Consider the following 20,131-nt stretch of genomic DNA (forward strand, 5'->3'; position numbering starts at 1 on the left):
GAGGTTCTTTAGATCATTGGATCCTGAGCCATTTAGGGCTTTAAAGGTACCATATTTTTCTCTCTATAACACGCACCAGACCATAACACGCACATAGTTTTTAGAGGAGGAAAACAAGAAAAAAAAATTCTAAATGAAATAGTGGATATATGATTTTTGTGGTTCATGCTGTGGCCACAGACATGTGATCTGACAGTGAGTTTGGAGAAGCCCAATGCAAAAATCCTGAGGATCCATGTGGATCCATGCTTTGTAACCACGGAGGAGGGAAGGAAGGGGAACCATGGATCCTCTGCTCACGACTGCAGCAGATCCCCCCCTGCCACCCGCAGGCATTCGCTCCATAACACGCACAGACATTTCCCCTTACTTTCTAGGAGGAAAAAAGTGAGTGTTATGGTGCAAAAAATACGGTAAGTTCCAACACGTTGCATTGTGCTCTGAAACAGACTGGCAGGTCTTTAACCACTGGTAAGAGTACCAAATTCTGCTTTTGTTTTTTGCCTTGAACATTTTCACTCCTGGCAAAAGAGGCATTCTTTTTTGTGAAGAGGAACAGGACCTTGCAAAGAAGGTTTCTGCTTATGCTGATGCAGACGCGCCATGTTTTTTCTTTCTTCCTGCGCTCCTCCCAGCGGTCATTCCTCCTCTGGTGACTTCTACAGATGCGCAACCTGACTGCCTGGCTCCAGGCGATGCTGTCGCCTGCAAGGAAGAGCGCATAGGGAGAGAAACCAGGGTCCCACAACTTTTCTCCCAGTAGAGAAGCAACTGTGACAGCAGGGACCCTCCTGAACCAAACGAAGACATTTTTCCATTTAGTTAGGCAAAACTAGCTAAATCACAAAATGCTTATAGGCAATACAGTACAATAATGATTTCTGTTAGAAACAGAGTAGCAATTTTGCTTTTAACAAAGAGCACCATGGAAGCACCAGGAGTGATGGCCGCAAAGAGAGTAGATGGAAAAGAACAAAAGAAGACATTAAGAAGTGGAGATTAAGGCGTGAGCCAACTGCTGCTGAAGAGCCATAACCATCCTACAAAATAAAGGAAATTTTCCAATTTCAATTGCTTTTGAACTGATTTATTTATAAACGCAGAAGTGGCATCTGGAAGTGTTTTGCTGCAGTGCAAGCAGTGTGCTTTCGCTTAGTTTTTCAACCTTGTAGGCCCATCATTTTCTCCTATTGTTGTGGTATCTGTAGAGTATTTTTAGAAAATTGGAACAATCTCTGCTATCCCAAGAGCAGGAAACTCTGTTCCTCTGATCTGAGAGAAAGCTATTGAAAGAGACCGACAAGCAGGGAGAAATTATCTTTCTACATTCCTTTTTTCCAGGCAACATTTCATGTTTTTTTACTGCCATGAGGAAGCCTTCAGAGACACAGCTTCGAGTTTGCGAACTGGTAGTCTTCGGAATAGATTCAGTAAGGAACGTTGTGCAAATTCAAAACCTTTGCACTGACTTTCATAGAAACAGTGGATAGTTTACAAACGTTAACATTATGATTTCATTCCCATATATATCTATGCACGTATGTTTTATGTCTCAATCGATCCCATTGATTTGACATGGTAGCTGGTTGTCTTCAGGGCAGCATATTATGCACCCAAAGGGAAGGCACAGAACCAAGTTACCTGGCATGGAAAGTGTGTCGGGGGGGGGGGGGGGGAGAATGGCAGAAGCCTCAACCCCCACAGGCAACTGCGTGGAAAAGAGCAGAGATTTTGTGGAACACACATGAGTGCACACAAGCCAAGTGGCAACAATCCAGCCCACCCATGTATGTCATTACAAACCATGGCCATGTGCAGAACACATGCACAGCAATGTGGGCCATGATCATGACAGGCTAAAATAAATCAAAGTTCCTATTCGTGATGTGTCAGAAGGCTTTTTTTCTGCATTAGAAACTGGAGAGACCAAACTGGAGAGACACTTTCATTTGATTGCCTTTCTTGGAACATCTAAAACGGCAACAACCAGCCGCTGTTTTTCTTCCTTTTCTGTTAAGCTCTGTTTTCCTTCTATGGGTATGTTTCATTACTTGAAATTAAAAATCAAATTTTAAAAAACCCCATAAAAAGCTATGAAGAATAGAAATGTTCTCACTGCTTCCCTAAAGACCATTAGGGGTGTGGTTGGTCCTTTGGGAAAGACTTCCATACCTGGGGCTACCACAGAAAAAGCCCTGTCTCACATTCCCATTAACTGAGCTTTGTAGTGCGCCATATAACAGGGGTGTCTGTTATAGTTCTTTAGCCTGCAGTTTTACACATAGACTTACCCAAGAGTAAGTTTCACTGAAGTTAATGGGATACACTTCTGAGGAGACGGGTTGTTTTGCCTATGTGAGGTAAAAAGAAGAGAATGACATTGGGTTGTATCCAAACACTTAATAGAACTGAGCAGTATGAGAAAAGCAAGATTGTTTTAATTTTTCTTTTTCCCTCAGTTCAGTTCATAAAGCTCTCTGGTGTTCTGTAGTGCTCCCAGTGTTGATAGCTGTACTCCATTTCACCCTCTCCTCTTGAGTGCTGTCTTCCTGGTCCCTCTAGTGAATTCTGGTGCTGGAGGAGACTCTTGAGAGTCCCATGGACTACAAGAAGATCAAACCTCTCCATTCTGAAGGAAATCAGCCCTGAGTGCTCACTGGAAGGACAGATCCAGAAGCTGAGACTCCAATACTTTGGCCACCTCATGAGAAGAGAAGACTCCCTGGAAAAGACCCTCATGTTGGGAAAGATGGAGGGCACAAGGAGAAGGGGACGACAGAGGACGAGATGGTTGGATAGTGTTGTTGAAGCTACCAGCATGAGTTTGACCAAACTGCGGAAGGCAGTGGAAGACAGGAGTGCCTGGCGTGCTCTGGTCCAGGGGGTCACGAAGAGTCGGACATGACTAAACGACTAAACAACAACTAGAGAAGGCCCCTCTAACTCTCTAAAATAAACACAAAGTTAAAGAGTTTTTAATGCATTCACTAAACTATGCATCTTATCTTATGTTCTATGTTCACAGCCTATTGTGTGTACAGTGCGATGTAAATAAATGTGATAGATTTTTGTTTTTTGAAAAAATGAGAATCAAATCTGTAAGTTGACTTTAGAAATATTAATCCTAACAGCTGCATCAGCTGAAATACAGCCACAGAACTGAGAGTGGAGCTGCATGCAGGTACCTTGGAAGGTGGTGGAGGTTTCTAAGCAAAGGTTGGATGGCCATTTGTCATGGATTCCTGCATTGCAGGGGGTGGACTAGATGACCCTTGGGTCTCTTCCATCTCTATAACCCTAGGCTTCTATGAACACTTGACTGCCACTAAACATTGTAGTCCTTTTTTCTCCTTTTTCTACCTATATTTGGTTAGATTAGCTGTATGTGGAGAAGGAGTGTATGGGATGTTTGGGGGGGGGGGAAGCTCTGGTGGAGGCCACACCATGCTCCTTCTGGGGTAGTTTGTTCACCTTTAGTCCCCACCATGTACTCAGCTCTCACCTGTGGCTCCTAGAACCTATCAGTATGCGCCAGTGACCACACCCTGGGAACGGCTTCAACTCTCTGGCCAAACCAGGTGATGGTAGCTGACGGGTTTCAAAGCCTTGGTGAGTTAGAGACTTCCCCTGCATGTGAAGACAGGCTCTGGCAGATTAAGTGGACAAAACCAACAGTGCGTCCAATGGTCAAGAAGGTGGTTTCTGCTCATGCTGTAGGTGGAAATAAGGGGCAGGTGGGGCTTGTCAACCTGGGAAGGTAACCCACCCAGGGGAAGGAAAACTCTGATCTTGTATCTCTGCTGCCTCGCAGGGTATCTTTGGGAGAAGAGACGGCTAAGGAGTAAACTACAAAATCTGGAGCAGAGTCCCTAAGACAGTTGCATGGCACCTTGTACTCCTCTTTCCGGCAACTCCTTTTTTTTTTTATAAAATTTTTATTGGTTTTACAACATTTTTAAGAAAAACAAACAAACACTAAAAAAGACAAACATACACGTATAATTTCAAACATATTTTCATAAACCTCTTTTCTTGGACTTCCCCATACCCCCCCTCTCTGCATCCCAATGTCCATAATTCAACTAGCAACTCCCAATTGTTACTTTCCAATCTCTATCATCTTAGTCCTCTTTTATAGTCTAACCTTATATCCCTGTACCCTTTTGCTTCTGGAAACCACAACATTTTAGCATTCATTAAGTTTATAGTAGTCCTTAAGGTAGCTTTTAAATTTTTTCCACTCCTCTTCCACCGTCTCTTTTCGTTGGTCACGGATTCTGCCTGTCATCTCGGCCAATGTCTTATAGTCCATCACTTTCATCTGCCATTCTTCCACAGTGGGTAAATCTTGTGTCTTCCAATACTTTGCGATGAGTATTCTTGCTGCTGTTGTGGCGTACATAAAAAAAGTTCTATCTTTCTTTGTCATCAATTGGCCGACAATGCCCAAGAGAAAGGCCTCTGGTTTTTTAGGAAAGGTACATTTAAGTACCTTTTTCATTTCATTGTAGATCATTTCCCAGAAGGCCTTAATCTTCGGGCATGTCCACCAAAGGTGATAAAAGGTACCTTCAGTCTCTTTACACTTCCAACATTTATTATCGGGCAAATGATAGATTTTTGCCAGCTTGACTGGGGTCATGTACCACCTGTATACCATTTTCATAATGTTTTCCTTTAAGACATTACATGCCGTAAATTTAATACCGGTGTTCCATAACCATTCCCAGTCAGCTGACATAATGTTATGTCCAACATCCTGAGCCCACTTAATCATAGCCGATTTAACTGTTTCATCCTGTGTGTTCCATTTCAACAGCAAGTTGTACATTCTAGATAAATTCTTAGTATTGGGTTCTAACAGTTCGGTTTCTAATTTTGATTTTTCCACCTGGAAACCGATTTTCCTGTCCTGTTTAAAAAATTCCATTATTTGACGATATTGGAACCAATTTTCTACTTTATGCTTCAATTTCTCCTGACTTTGTAGTTTGAACTTATCTCCATCCTGTTCTAAAATTTCCCAATACTTCGGCCATCCGACCTCCATATTGAGTTTCTTCACTGCTTTAGCCTCCACTGGTGAGACCCATCTAGGGGTTTTGTTTTCCAATAGATCTTTATATCTTATCTTTCCGGCAACTCCTGAAGCCAAGCTGGTGCCAAACCTATTGCTCTGCTTTCTTTTGGACCCCATTAGTGAGGGAGCCCAGGACACACACTGCCCAGGCTTGCGACCCAAGGAGGTCACTACTGCTAACGGTTTGACTTCAATTCCAGAGGCACACTCCGTTGTCTCTCAAGACAGATGGATGCCAACAACAACAATGTAGAGAAGGGATGTGCTGCTGCATGTGTCATGCCACCCTTATGCATACAGAATAATGCCCTTATCTTTCTCTAGATCTCACCCTAGGAGAAGCTAATCTGGGAGTGAAAATGGCATGGAGGATGTCAGAAGAACCTATTGGCATGGCTTTCACATTTCTCCAGAGTTTTTCAGGAAAGCATTGATAAGTCTATACAAACAGGCAGTTACTAGTGCTGACTAATGCATAATGTCTTACTTTTCTGTTGCCAGGAAATGTTACGGCTTTGAACATTCATTGCAAAGTGTATTTTGGAAGGATTTCCATTAGCCGTCTCTTATGTTAGAAATTGAAACAGACCCATGCTGGGGAAAAGATCTAGTCTTGTAATCCTTACACCTTGAACATTTAGAGTGAGCAAATCATATTCATATTGTCCTGTTCTTTTCTTGAAAAGTCATTTTGAAAATGTTTTGCTACTCTGTTCTTAGAAATCATAAACATAACTGTGCAGGAGGAATGCTGTAAATGTAATACACAAGGCTTCAGCTGACCAGCATTCCATGACTTCAGGATAAAGAAGAAACTGGGAGGGAAAGAACACCTCTGAGAAGTGCAAGAATTTTTAAAGAAGGTTTTTAAAGATCCTGGTAAAAATCAAGATTTCCCCTTTCTCCAGATGTTCTTCGTCCTTATGCTGACGCCTCTCGCTTAGTTTTAGGCATGATGTTGCATTGATTCTGAAGAGGTTCATGGGACCCCAAATCCGCTGTTCTTCATCTGGGGGCAGAAAAAGGGGAGAAGGCAAAGAAACAAACATCTGGAGAGCAGAGCTGCCAAGTGTGTGTGTTTTCACTGTTTTCCAGCTTTCCAATTCTTTGTTTTCTGCATTTGACACATGCACAAAGAGCTGCAGGGCAAAGATTGCAATCAGTGCAGAGTGTGATCTACTACTTCATTACTCTGAATATACATCAGTTAAGACCAAGCTAATGTTGAGTCCCTTGTCCACAGACTTGCTCTGTTCTTTTGTCCAATGCTGAGGTAATTGTGAGCATTGGCACTCACTTTCCCGGGAAGTGGATGGGGGCTGAAGTTTGTTAACAGCAGTGCTCATGTCATGGACATCTGCCAAACCGTGTACTTCTCATTTTTAATAAAGTGTAGTGGTTGGAAAATAACTTTATGGATGCTCTGCTCAGCATATCAGAGCACCAGATGGTCTTGCACCAACAAGAATAACAGAGTGTTAGTAAGCAAACACTGGTGAAAGGGAATAGAAACCTGAAATAGAAATCTTTCTGGAAAGATTAGGAACACCCTCGTTGGTTGGTTTTGTCACAGGAACATTGAAAGTGTGTGAGAGGGGTGCATTTAATGGAGTAGACATTAGAGAGGCAAACAGATCTGAAAATCTCTGTAACAGCTACTACACAAGCTATTCAGCCCAAGTTCAGTTTACGCCTATTGTGAGGAGTGTTTTGATTATTCCCTTGATTTTCCCATCTTCCATCTGGGAAACTCTAATTATGAGTGTCTGACTGCAGGAACTCTGGAGGGACAAATTCCAAATGTTTAAGAGGGGGAAATCTGTCACTATTAGTTCACAAGGGAGGAGGAATAATAATAATAATAATAATAATAATAATAATAATAATAATAATAATAATATAGTAATGGCATAAGGACATAATTGAAGGGCATAATAGTCAGAGTTTGGCCATTGCCAAACAGTTATTGGATATGCCACACACACTCATTGTTCAGTACAGCTTATTCCCAAATATGCCAAGAATTGCAGCCAAGAATTGCCTATACAGTGGTACCTCTGGTTAAGAACTTAATTCGTTCTGGAGGTCCGTTCTTAACCTGAAACTGTTCTTAACCTGAGGTACCACTTTAGCTAATGGGGCCTCCCGCTGCCACCACTGTGTGATTTCTGTTCTCATCCTAAAGCAAAGTTCTTAACCCGAGGTACTATTTCTGGATTAGCGGAGTCTGTAACCTGAAGCGTCTGTAACCCAAGGTACCATTGTATGGCAGTTTCTCCTACTCTTGGTTCAGTGCTTTAGCATGAGGGAAAAGTGAAATATGGAAGCCCTGGGGAAAAGCAAGTACTATATAGAAAAGGAAGGAAGGAAGGAAGGAAGGAAGGAAGGAAGGAAGGAAGGAAGGAAGGAAGGAAGGAAGGAAGGAGTATAGAAACACATCAATGTCACAGTGTTCTGGGTTGCTTGGAGAACAATATGGTTCACTATCAGCCATACCTTGTATGTAGACAAGAGAAAGACCACCACACAGAGAATAAACTCATGGTGTATGCAGCTGGCTGGCATCAAGGATGGAGAACTCCTGGCCCTCTGAATGTTATTGGAGCCCAGCCAGCATGGGCAGCAGGCAGGAATGGTGGCAGTTGTAAGGTTCCCCGTGTCTGGCCTGCATGAATGGCTCCAATTCCCTTCTCTCAAGAGGCTCAAGTGCAGTGGGGCTTAGGTGGTCCTGGACTAGAAATACTGACGAAGATTGTAGATAAAAGGCTTTCAACGTGATTTTTCATATTCTTTTTATTAAAAGCTGGCACTCTTACCCTTAAACCAACTCATTCATAGCTGAAGAGAATTGCAAAAATTGCAAGCTCCTAAGCAGAGACATCACCTTGCCAACAAAGGTCCATATAGTTAAAGCCATGGTTTTCCCAGTAGTGCTGTATGGAAGTGAGAGCTGGACCATAAAGAAGGCTGATCGCCGAAGAATTGATGCTTTTGAATTATGTTTCTGGAGGAGACTCTTGAGAGTCCCATGGACTGCAAGAAGATGTAACCTATCCATTCTTAAGGAAATTAGCCCTGAGTGCTTACTGGAAGGACAGATCGTGAAGCTGAGGCTCCAATACTTTGGCCACCTCATGAGAAGAGAAGACTCCCTGGAAAAGACCCTGATGTTGGGAAAGATGGAGGGCACAAGGAGAAGGGGACGACAGAGGACGAGATGGTTGGACAGTGTTCTCGAAGCTCCCAGCATGAGTTTGACCAAACTGCGGGAGGCAGTGGAAGACAGGAGTGCCTGGCGTGCTCTGGTCCATGGGGTCACAAAGAGTCGGCCACAACTAAATGACTAAACAACAACAAGTACTATGTGCTGATTTAGAACTCTGGGGAGCAGGGAGCGATTTCCCTTGTTTCCAGAGGAAGCTTGTGCAGTAAGTCATGCACCCTGAGCCTGGACTGTGGCCTAGTTCTCACTAAGGTGCTATACTTTATGGCTGAATGTAACAAGTCAGATCACTGACTGTTCCTCCATACAGCCCCAAAGTCCCTACACAACAGAAAACTCACATGCCTGGTAAACACTCCTTCTCAATGTCTAGTTCACATCCACCCACCCCTATGGCAGGAGTTTATCAATAAAGGGCGTCTGAAGTGTTCTGGTATAGGTTTTCTGCTGTAATGAGAACTAGGTCTAAAAGAAGCTGTCCAAGGAAAATAAGATAAGAATAGACCGAGCAATTGGGAAAGCCGCATGTCAGAGACAAAGGAGCAGCTGGTGAAATGAGTAATACCAGGCCATATTCTCTCCCTTTCCCCAACTATCTTTTCCTGCCTGTGATATTTTCAAAACAATTGTTCTTGTTTTATAGTGTGAACATGTGCTGTGTTTTTTCCATAAAGCTGCAAACAAGTGTCAATCACATAGATATCACCCTGTAAATCTGCTTTAAGAACTTGGTTTTGAAATCTAGGGCCCCAGGGCAGGTTTATGAGATACTCTGCAGGTGCAGGATAAAGAAGGGAGCAAGGAACAGGGTCGAGAACACAAGTCATAAAATGAAGTGCTTTTGACTTTCAGTTTGAGGCTTTCATAAGTTCATATTATTTAGGTTAAAAAAGAGGAATGCAGTTTTCTAGCATAGGTATGAGTCTACTAGGCATGTGCAACTTGAAGTAGGCTGTGATCTATGATCCAATATAAAAACTGGCAGTGATCTACCACCCAGGGATGGGTCCAGGGAGGGCAGGTGCTGGCTGCTTCCCCTGAGGGGGCAGGGATGGGGGCAGGGTGGGTGGGTGTGCACTGCTTGCTTCCCCCAACACCGGCCTCTTCCCCCGACATGGCAGGGGTGGGGGGTGCAGGGTGGGTGGGCGTCGATGGGGCAGGCCTGGGAGCACGCACAACATCAAAACAGCCCCTCCCAATGTCTCCAGTGGTTGGTGGGTGGCGATCAACCAGCATTCATCGCAGGATCTACTTGTCGATCGCGATTGACGCATTGGACACGTACTATAGACTCTACAGTAACATTCAGGTGAGGTTGCAGGGTGTGTAGAGCAAAAGGCAATTAATTTTAATCTATATACTCCAGGTTATGATGTGTGTGTGTGTGTGTGTGTGTGTGTAAGTTCAAAAGCATGTCAAGTGCAAGTAGATAAATAGGTACCGGCGGGAAGGTAAACAGCGTTTCCGTGTGCTGCGCTGGTTCGCCAGAAGCGGCTTAGTCATGCTGGCCACATGACCTGGAAGCTGTACGCCGGCTCCCTCGGCCAGTAAAGCGAGATGAGCGCCACAACCCCAGAGTCGTCCACGACTGGACCTAACCGTCAGGGATACCTTTACCTTTATGATGAGTAAAGTTTGTCTTGAGAAGAATTCCAGTGTTCCAGACTCATTTCTTCACGGAAGTTTAATTTTATAATTTTATATGGTGGTCTTTTCCAGTATTTAATGCTGTTATGATTGAATTTGCAAGACTGAGGGACCTACCTGTGTCACTTAGCTTTTTCAATTGGACATGTATTTGTAGCGTGATGAATGCACCTCTGAGTCTAAATCGATTCGTGGTGTGTGGCCTTGGAAAACCCCAGTATCCCAAGATGCAATGCCATGCATTTGAACTTATGGAATACAGTGAAGCACTTCGGGCAATATTCAGATGTCTAGGTATTTCTCGTCTTTGTTCAAGACCTCCAGGTGCAAAGGATATGACTGCTGTGTCAAATGAATGCTCAGCTGCCGGCTGGAACACAAAGCACTGATAAATGTTACCTTCTTTTGCCACTCAGGGTTTCCACTCTTTTCTGAACACTTATTGTAGGAGAAATGTGGTTGTCAGCATGAGTAGGAGCTGACAGAGCCAACATTTTGCATTCCCTCGATTTCTGGCTTGGTACTGGCATTTGCTGATAATCAAATTCTGCAGTACAATTATAACATAACCTGTTTTACATATAATTATAGTGCGATCATATTTTAGAACAGCAGACCTCTTCCAAAAAGAAATATGGGCCTCATCTGCAGTGGAGTGTAATGAGCATTCGAAGGGACTTTTATCTCTTCCTCGTTTTCCTTTTAGGTGTCCATAATCGAAGCAGGCAGACCTCACTCTCCCCTCAGATTTTCCTGATCCATGGATAATCCAGTGAAATTGCATGTTAGCAGACTGTGGATGTACATTGTGTGGGTGGGCTTTTTATTTTTAACTTGTGAGGTGACATTTTTGCTGGGTGCTGTCTATCGCCAAAGCTCCACCTCCATTTTGTTGACTTCAGCCCAAGTGAAGAGCTGCAACTTGTCTCTTTCTACCAGTTGTTGCCGAGGGCATTTGTGGACTCATTTTTTACGCAGCTCTTTTGTGTAGAACTGCTCCTGCAAAAAAATGACTGTATTAAAAACAAAAGCAAAATACTGCCCTTGCAGGTTCAAGGGTGGGAAGGAAAATGGGGAGGAAAGAAAGCAGTATTTCATGTCAACCACCCAGAGATATTATGATAAAGGGCGATATATAAGGTAATGGGCCCTTTATATGTCCAGCTGTCCTTCGTCAACAACAAATTGTTGCTGTTTTTTGTGTTGAATATATGCTATATGGTAATTTATGGACCTAATAGGTATCTGTCTTATCTGTCTTTGTAAAGAAGCTATCTAATTTTGGTAATTTGCTAAGCTCTTCTTCAGCTTTCTGTTCTCCTTCCTCTTTTGAGCTCTAATTTTGTAACTTCTGGTTGACATTTTAGAAACCGTAAGTAAAATATTTAATATAATATTTATATATGGTATTATAGTAGCAAGTGGGGGTAACAGGGAACTGTACTAGTAAATAATAATATAAGCCTACTAAATAATAAAGATGAATATTTTTCTAAAGTAATTTTATAATGGGATCAAAATAAATAAAATATGTATTACAGTGGTACCTCGGGTTACATACGCTTCAGGTTACATACGCTTCAGGTTACAGACTCCGCTAAACCAGAAATATTGCTTCAGGTTAAGAACTTTGCTTGAGGATGAGAACAGAAATTGTGCTCCGGCGGTGTGGCAGCAGCAGGAGGCTCCATTAGCTAAAGTGGTGCTTCAGGTTAAGAACAGTTTCAGGTTAAGTACAGACCTCTGGAACGAATTAAGTACTTAACCCGAGGTACCACTGTACATGAAATCAATCAGTAGGCATAAGACTCATACCCTTAGTCTATGCTGCCTGATCGCCAGTCTACAAGCACTCTTTAGTATTAGATAACAGGTACAACAGCTTGACCTACATTCAACTGTGCTGCACTGCAGTCTGCAGCTGCCTGCTACATGTTGCCACGCCACCAGTCCATGTCGGCACTCTATATATAGAAATGAGCAAAGCAGTGATATTTTAGGGAGCAGGCTAGCAGGCGGGGCCCATGACTTACATCATAGGAGCCAACACAACACAAAACACTGTTGCTGTATCTAGGTTTTATTTCATTTGTTTTTTTCTCTTATATTTTGGAAATGTAGATCCAGTGTTTTTTCCCCTTTAAATTTTTTTTTGGGGGGGGCTCCAAGAGAGTGGGGCCCAGAGCTCTAGCTTATTTAGCTTATACGTAAATCCGGCACTGTGGTGGATGAAGGTGCACATGGAAACAGTGACACATATATGTATTAATGCTCTAGTGTGGACACATCCATAGTCTAGAATGCTGTGATTCTAGGAGATTCTGCTTCTCACACTAGATCAGCCATGAACCTGCTGACTCGCTTTGAACTGTTTGTTATTTGCGTGGACAGGCGGAGTCCCCAGATCCCGAGCGGTCCCCCCCCCCCCCGTCATGTGGAATAACAACTCAAGACAACGTGCTATGGGATTGAATTGGCCACAACTTTATTAAATTTCAAATGTGGGTAGACCTTGGCTCAGGCAGTGGGCATTATCCCTTCCCAGTCCCCAGCCGGGGACCTAGGGAGCATCAGGGTTATCCAGTGTGTGGGGGGGGGGATGGGCCGGCTCTGGAGAACATATGTTCAAGCAGAGATGGCCGCCCCCATTACGCTGCCGCCGCAGGGGAGAGCAATGACGACCTTTCGGCTTACGGTCAAAGCCTCCCTTCAGAAACCCCTTTAACGGGGAACCCTGGTATCGCCGCTGCAAAGAGGAAGATGGGCTAAAGGCTTCCGCCCAAGGCCTGATACCGCCAAAGATGTGATGTTTTGCTACGGGAAAGGCGAAACCTGCCAATGCAGGGAAATTCCTTTCCGGCCCTTTAACAGCGACCTTAACGTAGCAGTGCCCGCATACCTGTGAAGAAAAGTTAACCTGCAAAACCTGTGAAGATAAATAAGACATTAACTGAGGGTGGATAGGGTGGGAGAAGCTCTGGAGCCAAGTGAGGATTCCCAGGTAAGATCCTCCCTCTATTGTGTGGGCAGGTAATCCCTCCCCTACCTGGCCTGGTCTCCTTGGCAACGCTTCCCCCAGGTGGGATTGGACAACTGACTGAGGTAGGCGAAGACCTCCAGGTATCCCACCTGAGGGAAGGCAAAGCCCAGCCTATGCTGATGGAGCCACTCCAGATCCAGGGGCTGCGCGCATCCATGCAAAGGGCGCCCCCCGTTTTATGCGGGGAGCGGTAATTGCAAACCTCTCTTCTCAAACTGCCTAAGTAATGACAGTGACCTGCCTCATATGGTTGTGGCGTTACCAAGTAAGATGAAATGTAGCTATCTGGTCAGACCACCAAACCAGGGCAAGCTGTGGATTTAAGCATATAATGAAATGGAACATTTGATGTTCTCAATGCTATTTTCTTTCTGCAGGTGAATGAACTTACTACATCTTCTAAGGATGGTATTACTGAGAAGATCATAGATACATACTATATACCATGAGATAGTAGGTTTACATTAACCTTCCCAAATGGCTAAATAATCAAGCACTTGGTGAGAGCATGGTTTAGGAATGGATTCCTGCCCAGAAAAACAAGCAAATTGTTTCCCTAAATTAGCACTGCTGATTCAGGCAACTCTTTCTACTGAGCTCAGTGAAATGACACACAGAATGTATGTATGAGCAAAACATTCCTAGGAGAACTGAATTAAATTAGGTAATATTTCTTTAGAAGAGCTTTCAGTGTCTTTGTCATTAAATCACAAAAACTACCAACTAGCAAGGTTCCCAGCACCTAAATCACCCACCCCAAAGAGATTTTTTTGCAGTTCCTTCAGAGGAAAACTGTTCCATTGTCCAATTTTGTGCTCACATGATGATTTTCCTGACAACCCTCCTGAATCTGCTCCATTGTAATTTCAAACTGAAAAATCAAACAACAGGTAATGTATAATAAAAAGAAGAAAACTATAGATATAGCTAGGTAGATATATCTATAGGATCCACCAGTCAATTAAGAATGTAAGAATATGTATTAAATCTTACGTTTTTTCTGCAAGTGATCATGTTAGATTTGGTTTTGCCTTCTTTATTCTTTACTGCATCTGAAAAAACAACATTTGGTAAATGAGCAAAAGCAATAACTGAGTAAAAATAGATTCCTGGCAAATAAATTACTTTTCTTTTCTTTTTTTGAAAATTTTTTATTGGTTTTTCACAATTTATATAAACACGAAACAATACAAACAAACAAACACATAAACAAACATGTATAATTTCAGATCCTTTTTTCTTAAACCTTACTTCAGCGACTTCCCCGTACCTTCCCTTTCTGCATCCCAGTTTCCAAATTTGTTTCAACAAATCCTCACCCTTAAATTTATCTAATTTTCACCTTGTTCTTTTCTTTTACTTAATCTTAATAATGGAGGTTTATAAACAGGACAGGAAAATTGGCCTCCAGGTGGAGAAATCAAAACTAGAAACAGAACTGTTAGAACCCAATGCTAAGAATTTGTCAAGAATGTATAACTTGTTGCTGAAATGGAATACACAAGATGAAACAGTTAAATCAGCTATGATTAAGTGGGCACAGGACATTGGTCATAACATTATGTTTGCTGACTGGGAACAGTTGTGGACCACCGGTATAAAATTTACGGCATGTAATGCCTTAAGAGAGAATATTATGAAAATGATCTATAGGTGATACATGACCCCAGTCAAGCTAGCAAAAATCTACCACTTGCCTGATAATAAGTGTTGGAAATGTAAAGAAACTGAAGGTACTTTTTATCACCTTTGGTGGACGTGCCCGAAGATTAAGGCTTTCTGGGAAATGATATATAATGAAATGAAAAAGGTACTTAAATGTACTTTCCTTAAGAAACCAGAGACCTTTCTCTTGGGCATTGTCGGCCAACTGGTGCCAAAGAAAGACAGAATTTTTTTTATGTATGCTACAACAGCAGCAAGAATACTCATCGCAAAGTATTGGAAGACACAAGATCTACCCACTCTGGAAGAATGGCAGATGAAGGTGATAGACTACATGGGACTGGCTGAAATGACTGGCAGAATCCGTGACCAGGGGAAAGAGACGGCGGATGAAGACTGGAAGAAATTTAAAATTTATTTTAAGAAACATTGTAAAATTAATGAATGCTAAAATGTTGAGGTTTTAGAAATATGGGGATTACGGCTGTAGAAGATCAAATAAATTACTTTTCATAGTTATTTTGATCTGTTCTCTAATACATCAAGTTGTAATAACAAGATGTAGTACTGGTATAAAAATTATTTTATTAAATATATAATTATATTACAACCGATTGCATGGTACCTTTCTATACTGATAGGTACAGTGCTTTTTTCTGGAGATACACAGGGGTACACACACCCCTAAACATTTTGTGAATCTCTGTACTTTTGTCCATTTACTGTATTTATTTTTCCTGATTTGAACTATAAAATGGTGATTTTTTTCAGTCAAAATGAGAGTACACCTAAACATTTTTTAAAGAAAAAAACCACTGGATGTAGATACCGTATTTTTCGCCCTATAGGACGCACTTTTTCCCCTCCAAAAATGAAGGGGAAATCTGTGTGCATCCTATGGGGTGAATGCAGGCTTTCGCTGAAGCTTGGAGAGCGAGAGGGGTCAGTGCGCACCGACCCCTCTCGCTCTCCAGGCTTGAGGAAGCTATCAGCAAGCCTGGGGAGCCCATGGGAGTTCCCGCAGGGCTCCCTAGGCTGTGGATAGCAGCCTGCCACCCGGCGCGCGAGGCGCCCTGAAGCAGAGCGCCCCGCGCTTCAGGCAGACATCGGGCAGCCCCACAAGCTCGGGGGCAGCGGGGAGGCGCAGCGCCGCCATCCCACTGTTCCCCGACCTGGCTTGGAGGCTGGCGCTGGGGAGGAGCGCAGTTCTCCCCAGCGCCAGCCCCACAAGCTTGGGGGACAGTGGGGAGGCGGAGCGCCGCCATCCCGCTGTTCCCCGACCTGGTTTGGATTCCCTGACCTGGTTTTGGGGGGAAAATAAAGGGAATTTTTTTCCCCTTTATTTCCCCCCCAAAAAACTAGGTGCATCCTATGGGTCGGTGCGTCCTATGGGGCGAAAAATATGGTATATGCCGTGGTGGAGGAAATTGCTCGGGCACCCGGAGCGGCAAACATGATGTGCACCAGGAGGCGTGCCGTTCTTCCTGGGGGTGCCATCGGTGGCGCCCAATTCTCCCAGGGGTACCAGTGCTGCCCGCTGATCACACAAATACGCCTGGTGTGCGGTGCTGCCTGCCAGGGATGCATGCTCCGCCCACTGGGGGGTGCATCCCTGGCAGCCAGCGCTGCCCGCCAGGCATGTTTGCACGATCAGCAGGCGGATATTTGCTGCAACGATTGCGCCAATCACGAAAATCTGCCCGCCGGGGATGCGAGCGCCGCCACACCAATCCACCCGGGGGGATTTTGTCACCCCCCGGCATGACACCCAGGGTGGACCACACCCCCCACACCCTTCTTGCGACACCCCTGGATATATGAAGCATCAGTAACAGCTAAGCACTCAGCCTGAAGGCTCTATAAAGCACAATTGTCCTAACATGCCATCTAATCATAAAATGAAAGTCACACAAACCTCCTCCAGAAGACAGCTCCGTTAGCATTATCTCCAAGAAGCCCCTGCCTTGTGTAAATTCCCACAGCATATCAGATGGTGGAGGTACATGAAGTAGGGTCTCTAGTGGTGATAACCAGCTGTGAGTTAGTAGAGTCTATGCAAGAAGGTGCTCCTAAAATTTTCCTGTTACAGATCAAATTACCTACTCACAAATATTTTTTTTAATGTCGTTGTAGAAAATAATGTATCCTCTAAATATCAAATATTATGTCTAATTTGAGGTGGATCATTGTTTTAAAAAACAAAACAGTTCCTGCTGCAGGCTGGTCTTTTTCATACAGCCGTGCCTTTAAATTAAGGCGAGTCCTTGGGTGTCATATAGACTGAAGAATGACTTCAGTAGGCGCCTTGGGTGTCTCTTGCTGGCCATCCCTCTCCGTCTAGAAGCTCTTATTCTCTTTAGCACTTCTCCTACTTCACTGCTGGGCACTTCAGTTTTCCTTGAACGTAATAGAAGAACTGGGAGAAACTGGGTGACTCTTTATGTTCCAGTTGCCCAGCTCCCTTCCAGCACCCCTTGCTTCTGTTGGAGGCCGTATTCTGAACTGTTTTTAAAGGCAGTCCCATATAAGGGGCATTGCAGTAGCCTAGTCTCTCTGTAACGAGTGCAGGGGAAGTTGACAACAGTAGACTGGCAAGGAAAAGAGACTTGTTTGGAAACAGAGGTAGGCCTTCTTCGGATAACCTTTAGAGGAGTCAGGAGTAGGGAAGCTTTGGCCCTTCAGGTATTTCTAAACTGCAATACCCATCAGCTCTAGCAAGCATGACCAATGACCAAGAATGATGGGAGATCAGCAACCTCTGGGGGGTCAACTCACCTTAAGACTTTACAAACTTTAAAGCCAATAGAAGGAACCATGGTTAGGATGCAGATCAACATGGCTCTTTTTATATATAGGCTTTGTTCTCTGTGCAGGGATGTAGCATTCCAAATATGGCTTGTTCTTTTTATCCACAACCCACTTAACCTTAAACAGTGGCCTATTTTGACTTAATTAGATATTAACAATTTCTGTGCTAACGTATCTGTACTTTATACTATCTAGACTAGATCAGTGGATATTGTGATAAAATCTGCTACTTCAGTTCAGAATTCCAGACTTTTAGAAAATGTAATGTAATTTTTTAAAACATAGACTAAAATAAAACCGTATTGGTTTAACTAGCTATTATGAGACTGCAACAGTATCAGATATTTGTATTCCAGTTCAACACAGCAGGTCTGCATTGATCCTTCTTCCCACTCACTTCACTTGTTCCTTATTTAAAAATAAAAATCAGAGGATCCAAGTGGTCTTGTTTCATCAAAGGGGCAGGCATCATATGTTTCTGACACCATTATAATGGGATAAATTCTGTTCTTTTTCAATCAGCTGCACAACATTTTGTTAACCTCTTTAAAAGGATAAAAAGAAGCACTTTATTCTCTTTCTACAAAAACAAGTGTTTTTAGAGTATGTTCCACAAATAGGAGGCAAAGAGTAAGGTGAATGATCTTGCAGAGAAACTTGGGAATGACATCAATGGGTTTTCAATCTGGAAGTCAATAGAAAGTAGTTGTTTGTTATCACAGGACAGCCAAGAGCAGTTTCTTTTGAAGGTTTCATGTATTTAAAGCTTCAATTCCATCTAGCTCTGGATTAAAATTTTATAGGTGTTTGCAGCAATAACAAGCTGATGTTATTCTGATTCTTGAGATTTTGTCAAGCCAAGAGTTAGACCACCAGATAATTTTTCCTAGTTTTCACCTGCAATCAGTTTGTTAGTTTTCAACTGGATTAAGTACAATTCAAAGGCAAACAGGATGGAATTGTCTTGTTTTAATTTTGAAGAAGATTCAGTATCAGATTTTCAATTCTGGGTCAATGTGGATTCTACTGATCAACTCTCCTCTCAGCCAGATCATTTTCTGCTTGACCGTTCTACTCCAACAGGTGAAGGCTCTTCTTGGCCACCTTTTTCTTGTCAGTCATGGTTTCCTGATGTGCAGATACCACTCCCAGACCCAGGTGGGCAGATTCGGCAGTTTGAGGCTGGTGCTGAATTGGACAGCTCCTTGTTGGTTCAATCTGATGATAGTGACCTGCCGTTTAAATATCACCGATTCATTCCTGCTCACCCTTACAAGACGCAGAGACACGCTGCCAACATTAGGGAGAGGAAAAGGATGCTCAGCATCAACTCTGCTTTTGATGAACTTAGAGGCCATGTCCCAACCTTCCCTTATGAAAAGCGTCTCTCCAAAATTGACACTCTCAGACTGGCCATAGCATACATCGCATTGCTTAGTGATATCCTGACTTCAGGATCTGACCCCAAATCCTATGTGCAGAAATGTATGAAAAACGGATATAAAGGCCATCAGAATGCAATCTGGAACACAAGTGGTAAGTGTACAGAATTTGCTTTGTTTCATTTTAAAATTTTGTTTCTTTTTTTTTCTTTTTTCTAATACTATATTAAAATCTGGCTTTCATTGCAAAAAAATGAAACCAGTAAAACAATAGTATCTAAACCAAACTGAAATGACATAGTATTCTCCCTTGTTCACAGACTGGTCAGGTCTGAAAGGATAGTCAATCTTTTTTGTGATTCATGCTCGGTGTAAATAGTTTGGGGGCCATTTTAGACAGGTCCCTTTAAAAATATTATATTGCTTAATATGTCCTTGTGCTTTAACATTTTCTAGATCTTGCTTATTTGGTAACTATTCAGTTTGCAATATAGCAAAGTAAACCTGTAAATCATGGGCTTCCCTGACTGAATAATTGTTTCCTACTCTTACACTGGTCACTAAAGCACGGAGACCTTTTATCTGTTTTGTAACCGCATAAGCCTATAAAAAAGAAAAACAAACAAACCCAGATCAACAACAATAACTTAAGAAAACCACTAGAAACAGTGAAAGTCATAGAAATGTGCTGAAGTTTAAATCAATAAAAGCAAATGGCCACAATTCAACCAGTACCCTGAATTTAATTATATAATTATTTATTATACATCTATATAATAAATGTGGAAATGAAATGGTAACTAGCTGGCTAGACAGGTGGATAAAATTTTATGTGTAATGAATCAGGATGTCTGACATAGTTTATTCAAATATGTAGCTGGACAAATTTTGGGCAGTGGGGGAAAACTGTGCAGAGTGCAGTGGTAATCAAACCCTTGAGCATATGCAGCTTAATAAGAAGCTAGGTTTTTTCGTTAAAAGAAATGGATGAAAGGGGAAAAGATAAAAAATGAATAGGAAAAAAACTGAATAAAGTTTTCTTTAGATTTACATAAGCTTACACGAAGAATATATAAGAGCCACCTTCTACTCATCAATTCATTACCTCTTCCTTCCTCTCTGTTTTTTACTTTTGTTTTCCTTTCCTTCCCCCCCCCCCATCTGCCCTTTCTATTTTTCTGTGGGGAGCGTTGTTGGTTGTCCATTTGTCTAGCCTGTAACAGACTTTAACATTGCAGGTTCAAATTATGCCTTTATAAAATTAGTAGGTGACCCTATGGATACTA

This window comes from Podarcis liolepis, assembly GCF_965112155.1.
Source record: "Podarcis liolepis genome assembly, chromosome: 1".
Lineage (NCBI taxonomy): Eukaryota > Metazoa > Chordata > Lepidosauria > Squamata > Lacertidae > Podarcis > Podarcis liolepis.